The sequence below is a fragment of the Lepidochelys kempii genome, chromosome 8 (assembly GCF_965140265.1).
Source record: "Lepidochelys kempii isolate rLepKem1 chromosome 8, rLepKem1.hap2, whole genome shotgun sequence".
NCBI classification, from domain to species: domain Eukaryota; kingdom Metazoa; phylum Chordata; order Testudines; family Cheloniidae; genus Lepidochelys; species Lepidochelys kempii.
Window position 1 is genome coordinate 39,653,896 of NC_133263.1, and position 12,066 is coordinate 39,665,961.

Sequence of the window (12,066 nt, forward strand, 5' to 3'; positions counted from 1 at the left end):
CAGTGCTGGGGTGGGATGGTTGGAGGTTCAGGAGCAGGGTTGAGGGAACGTCGCTCAGTGCTGGGGTGGGATGGATGGAGGTTCAGGAGCAGGGCTGAGGGAACGTCGCTCAGTGCTGGGGTGGGATGGATGGAGGCGCAGGAGCAGGGTTGAGGGAACGTCGCTCAGTGCTGGGGTGGGATGGATGGAGGCGCAGGAGCAGGGTTGAGGGAACGTTGCTCAGTGATGGGGTGGGATGGTTGGAGGTGCAGGAGCAGGACTGAGGGAACGTTGCTCAGTGATGGGGTGGGATGGTTGGAGGTTCAGGAGCAGGGCTGAGGGAACGTCGCTCAGTGCTGGGGTGGGATGGATGGAGGCGCAGGAGCAGGGCTGAGGGAACGTCGCTCAGTGCTGGGGTGGGATGGATGGAGGCGCAGGAGCAGGGCTGAGGGAACGTCACTCAGTGCTGGGGTGGGATGGATGGAGGCGCAGGAGCAGGGCTGAGGGAACGTCGCTCAGTGATGGGGTGGGATGGTTGGAGGCGCAGGAGCAGGGTTGAGGGAACGTCGCTCAGTGCTGGGGTGGGATGGTTGGAGGTTCAGGAGCAGGGTTGAGGGAACGTCGCTCAGTGCTGGGGTGGGATGGATGGAGGTTCAGGAGCAGGGCTGAGGGAACGTCGCTCAGTGCTGGGGTGGGATGGATGGAGGCGCAGGAGCAGGGTTGAGGGAACGTCGCTCAGTGCTGGGGTGGGATGGATGGAGGCGCAGGAGCAGGGTTGAGGGAACGTTGCTCAGTGATGGGGTGGGATGGTTGGAGGTGCAGGAGCAGGACTGAGGGAACGTTGCTCAGTGATGGGGTGGGATGGTTGGAGGTTCAGGAGCAGGGCTGAGGGAACGTCGCTCAGTGCTGGGGTGGGATGGATGGAGGCGCAGGAGCAGGGCTGAGGGAACGTCGCTCAGTGCTGGGGTGGGATGGATGGAGGCGCAGGAGCAGGGCTGAGGGAACGTCGCTCAGTGCTGGGGTGGGATGGTTGGAGGTTCAGGAGCAGGGTTGAGGGAACGTCGCTCAGTGCTGGGGTGGGATGGATGGAGGCGCAGGAGCAGGGCTGAGGGAACGTCGCTCAGTGCTGGGGTGGGATGGTTGGAGGTTCAGGAGCAGGGTTGAGGGAACGTCGCTCAGTGCTGGGGTGGGATGGATGGAGGTTCAGGAGCAGGGCTGAGGGAACGTCGCTCAGTGCTGGGGTGGGATGGATGGAGGCGCAGGAGCAGGGCTGGGAGAATGTCACTCAGTGCTGGGGTGGGACAGACGCAGGAGCACAGCTAGGGAGGACATTGCCATGACTAGCCAACATGGCTGTGTGGAGTGGCTGGGAGAATTCATAGGCAGGTCACTGGATGCCTTTGTGGGCTTGTGGTGGACAGACTTACTGGCCCAGGTGCTCAGTAAAGCCTGACTGGACTCTGGCACCAGAGGTTCCCAGAGGAGCTGGGCCATGAGCATATTGCTCTGGCTCTTCTGCTTGTGTGTGTGCATGTGTGTGTGCCTGCCCATGGGAAAGTGTGGGGCTCCAGTACTGGTTCCCTCTCCCTCAGCCCAGCCTGTGCTTCGCCCCAGGGGATACAGTAACTCAGTGGGCGGCATGAGGCAGGTGAGATCCCAGTGACATTTACACTGTGCAAAAGGGCACTTTAATAAAGCCGAGCGAGTGGCTCCCACGGCAAACAGCACGCAGGGCCGTGCCACCCAGTGGGGGCTGCTGGGTTTTTTTCCTCTTTAATTGCACTGTGTTTTCTGCTCTCCTTCTTTGCCATGGCAACGCCTGCCTGGCGTGCGACTGTGCCTCCAGCGCACATTGTTTGGGAAAGGTCACTCGTGGTGCTGGTGGGCTCGGCAGAGTGACGGCTTTTATTTTTACATATTTATGAACTAGGCTTTCATCTCCCCATTGCCACTCTTTGTGTGGAGACAGACACTCCAGGCTCGTTCCAGGGGGCTGATCAAACCTGCAAACAAACACCACAGCGCTGGGTGCTATTGTACACATGCTTCGCACCACCCTTCTACAAATTATGCAGTCGAGTTTCCCGCATTTGGGGAAATCGCAGGGGTCAGCACACCCGCAGTGCAATGGATGAGTTTCACCCTGAGAAAACCACCTTCGTTACCATGGTATCTCCCCTGCCAGGTAAGTAGCCAGGGAGAGAATGCTAAGGGCTGCAAAGTGGGAACCACCTCCCAAGGCCCAGCACCTGCACTCCCAGCTTCTCCCACCAGGGGGCGCCATGGGGAGCAGGACAGAGCACTGGGTCGGGGCGGGAGCTCCTGGCTACTCCAGCCCCAGCCTATCCCAGCAGGGGGTGCCGTGGGGAGCAGGACAAAGCATTGGCTGGTGGGGGCTTCCAGCAACTCCAGCCCCAGCCTATCCCAGCAGGGGGTGCTGTGGGGAGCAGGACAGAAGCGTTCGCTGGGATGGAGGGGAGCTCATGCAGGGAGGGTGGGAGTTGTGGGTCAAGGAACGAGGGCAGAGCCTCCTGTTTAGCATCCCAGAAGGGGACCAGGGAGGGTGCTGCCCATTCCAGCGCTGCCCTGCACCCTAGTGAGGGTATAGTGAATGCCATGTCTGCCTGCCATGCCCAGGGCAGCTCGGGTAGGGGCTGCTCAGGGACTTGGTGGGGCTAGGAGCAGTGGCCTGGGCTGGCACAGCAGGCAATGCAGTGACAAGGCTGTGAGCCCTGTCATGCCCATAGCAGGCTGCAGTGCTGGGCCCTCATGCTGGGCGAGGGGGTTCCTCTGCCTGCTGCCAGATTCGCTGTCCAGGGCAATGGACATGGCACCCGAACAGGATGGAGCGAATGGGGTCAGAACAAGTGCCAGTCCCTCCCCTGAGCCTTCAGCCAGGACTAACCATGAACCTGGACTTCCTGGGCAAGGCCCCAGCCCCCCACCTGCTCCTGGAACTTTCCCTACGGCGAGGTCTGCTGGGGTAGCTAGGTGGCCCTGAGCTGGCCAGGCCTTTCCCTCAGTGGCAGCAGCCACAATCCAGCACCCTGGGACTAGATTCCCCTCCAGGACTGGGGCCCAAAGTGAGGTGAGGAGATCTGAGCTCCGCAGCCCTCCTGCCACACTCAGCACTGATTGATGCAGGTTTGGACCTGCAGTGCCCTGGGGTCTGAAGCAATGTGTGGGTGCACTCTGGGCAGGGAGCATGCATACACAAAGGCCCAGCCATAGGGAATGGTCCTACCACACAGCAGGCCCCCGGGGAGGGCGTGCCATGTTACTAGTGCCTGGGAGCCCCGTGGGGCAGGGCATGCCGTGCTCCTAGTGCCCGGGAGGCCCCTGGGGCAGGGCATGCCATGGGCCCCTCATGGGGGAAGCAAGATTGAGAGCGAGGGTGGAGATTAGCCCACAGCACCTGCTACCCATGGTGTGGGAAGAGACGAGCCCTAGCAGCAGCTGTGGGGCAAAAAGTGTCGGGGCATGAGAAGCTGGAGTCTCTGGGGGTCCAGCACAGACCTGTGAGGCCCAGAGCCCACAGGGAATGTGTAGGGTTAAACATTCAAGTGCACTCCCTGCCAATTTGGAAAGCACAAGAGCATTTCCAGTGCCGTGTTACTCACAAGCTACTTCCCCTGCCGGCCACAGCCTCCCTGCTTAATTAGTTTTCAGAATGATACATTTTTAAAGTCGTTATTTCCAGACGTGTTCAAAGTTAGAGCATTTACTCTGCTCCAGTTCATAGGCAGCTCCCCCCGGCTGTCTGCTTCTCTCAGCCCACTGGCAAATCCCCCAGACTGTATGCTCCCCCGCACCAACCCACTGGCTCCCCATCCAGCCTGGTCACTCCTCCACAGCCCCCTCGCTCACTCCCCTGACTCCAGCCTGCTCATCCCAGTTCCATCTTCCCACACCATGGGCACGGGAAGCTCTCAGTCAAGTGGACTCTGCTGTGTTACCCTGCAATTGTCTGATTCCCCCAGGTTCTGGTCCAGGACATTCTCCCAGCAGGCAGTGGCTGGCTGCTCCCCAACCCAGCGCGGGACTGGTGTTTGGTGCCTACAAGGAGCGTCTGGTGTCTCCACTAAAGGGGGTGTCTGCAGGAGGAGCTGGAGCCTGGCACAGCTTTCCCCACAGCATCCCGAGCTCTAAGCTGCCCTGGGTTCCACTGAACTGCAAGAATCCTGGGGAGGGTTTCCAACTTTCTATCGCAGAAAACCGAACACCCTTTGCCCCATCCGTTGCCCCTCCCTTCTGGAGGCCCCGGACTTCCCCACCCCTTCTCTGAGGCCCCGCTCCCGCTCACTCTTCCCCACCCTCGCTCACTTGCTCACTTTCACCGGACACCTGGTCACCCTAATCTTGGGGTGGGAGGAAACTGCCTTTTACTTTGAATCTAGGCTAGGAGACCGGCCAGCTGGAGGAGGAAGGATTCCTCTGGCTGGGACTGTGGGGAGACCAGGTCTCCCCTGGGTCTCCCACCTATCCCACACCCACCGGCTCCTCCCACACCATGGCCACTGGTCCTCCCATACCCCAGCCACTGGCTCCTCACACATCACGGCCACTGGCTCCTCCCCCACCACAGCTTCCTTGGATTCTGCTGGTATTACTGGCGCTTTGTTAAGGGATATTCTACTATCGTTTGTCCCTTGAATGAGCTGACACCAGATACCCAGAGAAGACGTACATTTGAGAGAACCAAGAGGCCCAATCCCAAAGGCAGAGAGCCGTTTGGTGAGCGAGGGACACTAGGTGTGCACACACTTTCTGCACAGTGTTTTGATCAAGAGTCTCATGGAAGCTACTGTTCTAGCATTTGCCTGTTCAGACAAACCATCTTTGTGGCATGTGTATGCCTGTCTGGCTGGCCTGGGTACTGTGCTGGCTACATCAGGAACATCCTGGGGGCCATCATCCTGTATCATAGAATCATAGAAGATTAGGGTTGGAAGAGTCCTGAGGAGGTCCAATCCCCTGCTCAAAGCAGGACCAACCCCAACTAAATCATCCCAGCCAGGGCTTTGTCAAGCCGGGCCTTAAAAACCTCTAAGGATGGAGATTCCACCACCTCCCTAGGTAACGCATTCCAGTGCTTCACCACCCTCCTAGTGAAATAGCCTCAGTCTAACATCTTCAGAGGAACTTCCCAGTGCATGAGCTGCAGTTCTTGGCATTGAAATCGGCTGTGGTAGAAACATCTCATGATTACCTATCTGGAGCAGTGTCCCATCAGAACTGATAACAACCTACTCACATATGTTATGCAATCAGCCAAACTGGATGCAGCTGGGCATCACTGATGTGCTAGCTGCATGTGACTTGCACATTCAGCATCAGCCCAGGAAAAGCAATATTGCTGCCAATGTTCTGGCTTTTTCTCCACATGGCCGACTGGCCTAGCGACGCGTGGTTGGAAATATCAGCACCAGGAGAGGGCATTGTGCAAATTGCTGTCTACCCAAACTGGGTTTACTACAGCCAGCATAGACAGAGTAGTAGAGATCATGGGCGGTGTGTGACTCCCGCATTTTGGGAGGCTGGGCCTGAGCACTGGAAGCTCCCTAGAAGGGGAAAGGGCCACTGGTGCCTGGACTGTGGCCCTACCCCCTGCTCTTCCCCAAGGCCTGCCCCTGCTCAGCCTCCTCCCCCTGAAGCCCCACCCATGCTCCACCTCTATTCCACCCCAGGCCCTTCTCCCACTCGGCCCCCTCCTCTGAGGCCCCCCTACCCGCCGCTCGTGCCTCTTCACCCCCTCCCCCAAGGGGCCCACTGCCTGCACCTCTTTGCCTCCCCCTGGGGGCCGCAGTGGAGAAGCGTGGTCAGCATTTGTCTTGGGGAGGGGGCGGATTGGGGACAGGAAGAGGAGCAGGGCCACAGGGGAAGAGCAGGACGCAGGAATGGGGCCGCGGAGTGGATGTGGGGGCAGGGCCACGGCCTGGCTGCCTTTTCGGCGGCACTCACAAGTGGCAGGCCAGACACCGCATCCTGTTTGGGGAGGCTTAGCCTCCCCTGGCCTATTATATCTGCCACCCATGGTAGAGATGCTGGGAGCTCCCCCTGAAGACTGCTTCTGCGGTATCCATGTTGTGTTGCTAACCTGCACTGCACCTCCCTGCCTCAGCTTAGTTGAGAAGACCTCAAGAAAGCACAATTGGCAGATCCTACTCTCAAAGACACTGTTGTAGCTAAAATACAAAGAAAACCACCTGGCTGGGTGAAATCATAGAATCATAGAATATTAGGGTTGGAAGAGACCTGAGGAGGTCATCTAGTCCAATCCCCTGCTCAAAGCAGGACCAACCCCAACTAAATCATCCCAGCCAGGGCTTTGTCAAGCCAGGCCTTAAAAACCTCTAAGGATGGAGATTCCACCACCTCCCTACATAAAAAAATCCACTCATCCTGTTGTTTTACTTATGCTTCGAGAGGGTGGACAAGTTGCTAGTACAAGGAGACTTGTTGTATTGAACCATCTGTGACCACTGGATCATATTTTGAGACAGTTCGTGTTGCCGAAGGAATATCACTAAATTGTGCTTAAGTCCCTACACGATGGCAGAGGGGACATGGGAATTGACAAATGTACTGCCCTAGTTAGACACCAATTCTATCGGCCTTATCTAGCTCTAGGGTTGCCAGGCATCCGGTTTTCAACTGGAACGCCTAGTCAAAAAGGGACCCTGGCAGCTCCAGTCAGACCTCTGACAAGGCCATTAAAAGTGTAGTTGGTGGCATGGTGGGGCTAAGTCAGGATCCCTGCCTGCCCTGGCTCCATGCGGTGCTCGGAAGCGGCTGGCATGTTCCTGTGGCCCCTAGGCATGGAGTGGCCATGGAGGCTCTGTGCGCTGCTCCCTCCCTGAGTGCCAGCTCCGCAGTTCCCATTGGCCAGGAACCATGCCCAATGGGAGCTGTGGGGGCAACACCTGCGGATGAGGTCAGTGTGCGGAGCCGGAGGGACATGCCGGCCATTTCTCAAGAGCCACCTGAGGTAAGCTGCCCGGAGCCTGCACCCCTCACCTCCTTCCACACTCCAAACCCCTTGGCCTCAGCCCGGAGGCCCCTTCTGCATTTCAAACCCCTCATCCTGGCCTCACCCCAGAGCCCATACCCCCAGCCAGAGCACTCCCCCTCCTCTACACCCCATCCTCCTGTCCAGCCCGAAGCCCCCTCCTGCAACTCCAAATCCCTCATCCATGGCCCCACCCCAGAGCCCGCACCCCCATTTGGAGCCCTTCCCTCTCCGACAGCTCAACCCCCTGCCCCATCCCAGTGAAAATGAGTGAGTGAGCGAGGGTGGGGGAGAGAGAGCGACAGAGGGAGGGGAGATGGAGTGAGTGGGGGTGGGGTCTCAGAGAAGGGGCAGGGCAGGGGCAGAGCTTCAGGAAGGGTGGGTAAGGGGCAGGGCAAGGGTATTTGGTTTTCTGTAATCAGAAAGTTGGCAACCCTATCTAGCTCGTGATGTGAGCAATGTTGTACAAATTGTGCTTGATATATAGCTGCAAAAGAATTACCTAAGGAATCAGCAAGTGTGGCCCGTAGAGGAGCAATGGACCTAGTCTGCATCAATTTCTTGACAACAGAGTCTGATAGAAGTGACATGACTAACGTCTTGGTTGTTCCCAATCACTGCACGGATATGCCCATGTCCAACCAATAACCAAAAAGCAGCAACAGTAGCCGAAGTCTGATGGTAGCGTATTTCTATCACTATGGACTTCCCAGCACCTGCATTCCTTCTGACCAGGACCAGAGCTTCGAGAGCAGATTAATTAAAGAACTTCTTTTAGTGACTGATATAGAGAAGTCCTGTGCTGACCCATTTCATCCTCAAGAGATCCACAGCCGGAGAGGTTTAACAGAACTCTACTGAACATGCTGAGCAGTCTGGAGACTCAGCAAAAGTGTCAGTGGAGTCATCACATCGCACATTTGGTCCATGCATACACCCACAGCGAAGCCACATGGCTCTCCCCTTACCCTCTCAAGTTTGGGAGAGAGGCCAGATTGCCAGTGGACCTTTGTTTTGGTCACATGGGGCAAGTCACAAGACCTGTTTACAGCACATAATTCAATTAAAGGATCAACTCAATGCAGTGTGGAAATTGGCCACCATCTGTGAAGAGAAACCAGCCAAACAAGATCCATTCGACCTGTGGGTGCGAGAGTGTGAGATGCTACCTGGTTCTAGGATGCTCCTGAGAAATTTGGGAGTACCTGGGAAACACAAGTCGCTTGACAAGTGGAAACCAGATCCATGTGCAGTGGAGTGGAAGTTACCAGGAATTCTGGTTCACTGCATGAAGTCTGAAAATGGTCACTGGAGCATACGGGTTTTACACAGAAACCTACAAGCCATGGACGGATGGTTAGATTCTCTAAGGAGTCAGCGAGTCTGGTAACGTGTAGTTGGCAAAGTGGGCCTGCCCCTGTACCAGAGGCAACTACTATACCAGCTCCTGCTGAAGAGACCAGTCCTGATTCCAAGTCAGAGAGCATTTATCCCACACAGTTATTTGATACTCCACCCGGCACTTTTGGACCCCCCCCCTACTGCAGACAAGGAGTCCCCTATGCCACATTCACCGGATCCATGTTCCCCCGTGTGAGAGCAACTAAAAGAAGAGGCCACTGAGGAGCTTGTAAGAGAGCATACAGTACTGAGTCTGAAGCTGTGTCTGAAGAGGAACAAAATGAAGGGGAATCTTTGCACAGATGTGGTCAAAAAGGGAGATAAGACCTGTAAAAACCTTATGTATGACTCATCTGGTGAATCTAGTGATTATCCTCGCCGAGTGGTACACTGTTTAATGACTGCTTTAAGGAGCTGTGCTTTAATTGTGTGTGATAGGAACCCAGTGGAAATAATATAACTGTTAAGTCTGAACAGTGTGGAGAGTTACGATTAACACCTCCTGAGTTTGTACCCTCAAACTCGCTGGGGGACAGGGGGTACAGTAGCTTTTCTCATTTCTTTCTTTATCCTCCTCTCATGCCCGCTAGTGGCTGAGAGAGAGTGCCCTGGCTAGGTGTTGGGCCATGTCCCGATGCCCCAGGAGTACTTGCAGAGCAGCATGCTGCTTGCCACAGGCAAGGCTCGGAGAGTCTGCCCCTTAGAGAGGATATGCGGGTGGATTCAGAGTAAAACGCACGCTGGCTATGGAATATGAATGATCCAATTAACCATAGCAGGTTTCTCAGAATCTGCTGGATTTCAAGTTGCTTAAAGTAAATTAGACACGCGAATCTGTATACATGCATACATTTTATTAATCCACATCAGTTTGAAAGATAAATGGGAAATTACAGAGAGCTGAGCAAAGATGGGTTATGGCAGAGTTTGCACAGTATAAATTAATGGTTTAACAGGGGATGGTAACACTTTTCACGAAGTAATAGATCAAATCCAAACAAAGCAAAGTCAGGTTCTCTGCAACGAGCTGCCACCCAGAGCAGGGACTGGTTCTCCCAAGGGACATGGGATCCTTCAGACAGGCCTGTATCCATTTGCCAGCTGAGCTTTTCCCCATCACAGTGTCTTGGGCTGTAAGTAGCAGGGAAACAGTCACTGTTCCCAGCCAGGCCAGCCTTACTCCACTGCCTGCATACCTCATACAACCCGCAGGACAACCAGGGTTCTGACGGGCTTCCCTGGCCATGCACCCATGGCCCCTCCTCCCAATCTCAGCCTGCCCCTGTTGTGGCACGGTATGTGCCCAGAGCTGTAGGACCAGAACTGTTCCTGTGATCTCTGACCACAGTAATTGCTGGTGTTCCTGGCCTTCTGATGGGCCATGCCAGGGGGAGGTAGCTTGTTCCCCCGACAAAACACACCAGCATAAAGGCCAAGCACAGAGAACACTTCAATCTCTGGTCACGCAATCACAGACATGAAGGTCGCTATCTTAAAACAAAAAAACTTCAAATCCAGACTCCAGCGAGAAACTGCTGAATTGGAATTCATTTGCAAATTGGATACTATTAATTTAGGCTTAAATAGAGACTGGGAGTGGCTAAGTCATTATGCAAGGTAGCCTATTTCCTCTTGTTTTTTCCTTTCCACCCCCCCCCCCAGATGTTCTGGTTTAACTTGGATTTAAACTTGGAGAGTGGTCAGTTTGGATGAGCTATTACCAGCAGGAGAGTGAGTTTGTGTGTGTATGGGGGTGGGGGGGATGTGAGAAAACCTGGATTTGTGCTGGAAATGGCCCACCTTAATTATGCACATTGTAGGGAGAATGGTCACTTTGGATGAGCTATTACCAGCAGGATAGTGAGTTTGTGTGTGTGGTTTTTGGGAGGAGGGTGAGGGGGTGAGAGAATCTGGATTTGTGCAGGAAATGGCCCAACTTTATTATCATGCACATTGTGTAAAGAGTTGTCACTTTGGATGGGCTATCACCAGCAGGAGAGTGAATTTGTGTGGTGGGGGTGGAGGGTGAGAAAACCTGGATTTGTGCTGGAAATGGCCCACCTGATGATCACTTTAGATAAGCTATTACCAGCTGGACAATGGGGTGGGAGGAGGTATTTTTTCATATTCTCTGTGTATATATAAAGTCTGCTGCAGTTTCCACGGCATGCATCTGATGAAGTGAGCTGTAGCTCACGAAAGCTCATGCTCAAATAAATTGGTTAGTCTCTAAGGTGCCACAAGTACTCCTTTTCTTTTTGCGAATACAGACTAACACGGCTGTTACTCTGAAACCTGACATATCCATCGTGATTCGGAGCTGCTTCTAATTGCTCTGGCACATCCCAGCAGGGCTAGCCCAAGGGACTGGTAAACCTCCCTCTAGTTCAGTATAAATTCAGTTGGCACCCTAATTATCTGTTAAACAATGGGAAAGCCTTGGGCTTACAATCCAGCAGCATTCACTCACGCCTCTGTTTCTTGTCCAAGAAACTACATCACCAATCTCGGAAGAGCCCCAGCTGCCGTCGCTCAGGGCAGGCAGGTGTCACTCCAGTCGCCTTTTGCCTGGAGTGCTAGGTGGAGCTGATGGGGGGACTGTTCCAGTCTCCTCATTCGTAACCACTTATTCATTGGCCCCTGGGGCTCAGGCTGTCAGGGACACTCCAGGACACGGTACAGCTCAAGTCTCTGCAGGCATGCCTCACACGGATGCCTAAGTCTCTTACGTCAGATACCAAGTCACCACTTAGGTAAGAAGAAAGACGTGTATAAAAGTGTCTGTTACTCATCAAGTCAGCCTGGCATCAGTTAGACTCTCTGCTCAGCCTGAAGGCTCCCCATGGCCAATGGCCAGATAGGCAGAACTTCCTTTCAGGTCTAGGCAGGATCACAGTGCCAGGCATCCGTGAGGGACCTCAAAGGGAAAGAGTCAGTGAGGCGCTTATCTATGCCAAGGTTTTGTTGTTAGCCACTCCCGCTCGCCCCTCCTGCCCAGGTGTTTGCAGCTGTGAGAAGTGACTACTGGAGGCACCAGCCTTCTTTGACTTAGTGGTGATGGACCATCCGTTGACTGGCTCCTTTTTCAGAACAGTAATGTGGACCGATCAGGGTGCAATCTTCACTCTTTATGAAGAGATGAGGGCAACCAATCAGAATACCAGCTGAGCTTCATGTGTCACCTTTTAACAGTCTAATGAGAAAACAGGGTATCACTTTTGTGGTTTCAGATCTGTAGCTGCACATGGTTCCTGTGTGGTTTGTTCCCAGAGCCCAAGGGTCTTCACATGCTCGTGTCTTGGGACATCACAGTTCTGCTGGTCTCCTGACACTCCCAGCTTGGCATGTGGCCTGTCTCAGCAGAGTGACCTCCTTGGCAAACTGCACAAGGCTTTGTTCCATCTGATACTGCTGCTCCTCTTCTTTGCAAAGTCCATCGGACAGTGATGAGGTCACTTGAATCCTCTGTTCTATAGCAGACTCCACTTAGTTCAATGCCAGCAGCATGGGACAGCTGTGTAAATCTCTAACCTCTCTAGTGGTACTTGTTTGTCATCCTTATTTATTCTTAGCTAACTTATGTGTGGGAATCACTTAGTCCATGTACTTCTAATCAAGCAGGAGCAGGCCTCCATGGCCATCCATCCATCTCCAAGTGACATACTTGTGTTGGGTTT

General features: G+C 54.5%; 1 non-coding gene across 1 annotated transcript; it reads right to left on the bottom strand.

The window, feature by feature from the left end:
- Positions 1 to 2,006: 2,006 nt before the first annotated feature.
- LOC140916657 (U1 spliceosomal RNA) lies at positions 2,007 to 2,172 on the bottom strand. Its single transcript, XR_012160575.1, has one exon. It is a non-coding gene; the product is annotated as a U1 spliceosomal RNA (small nuclear RNA).
- Between the last annotated feature and the right edge of the window lie 9,894 nt (positions 2,173 to 12,066).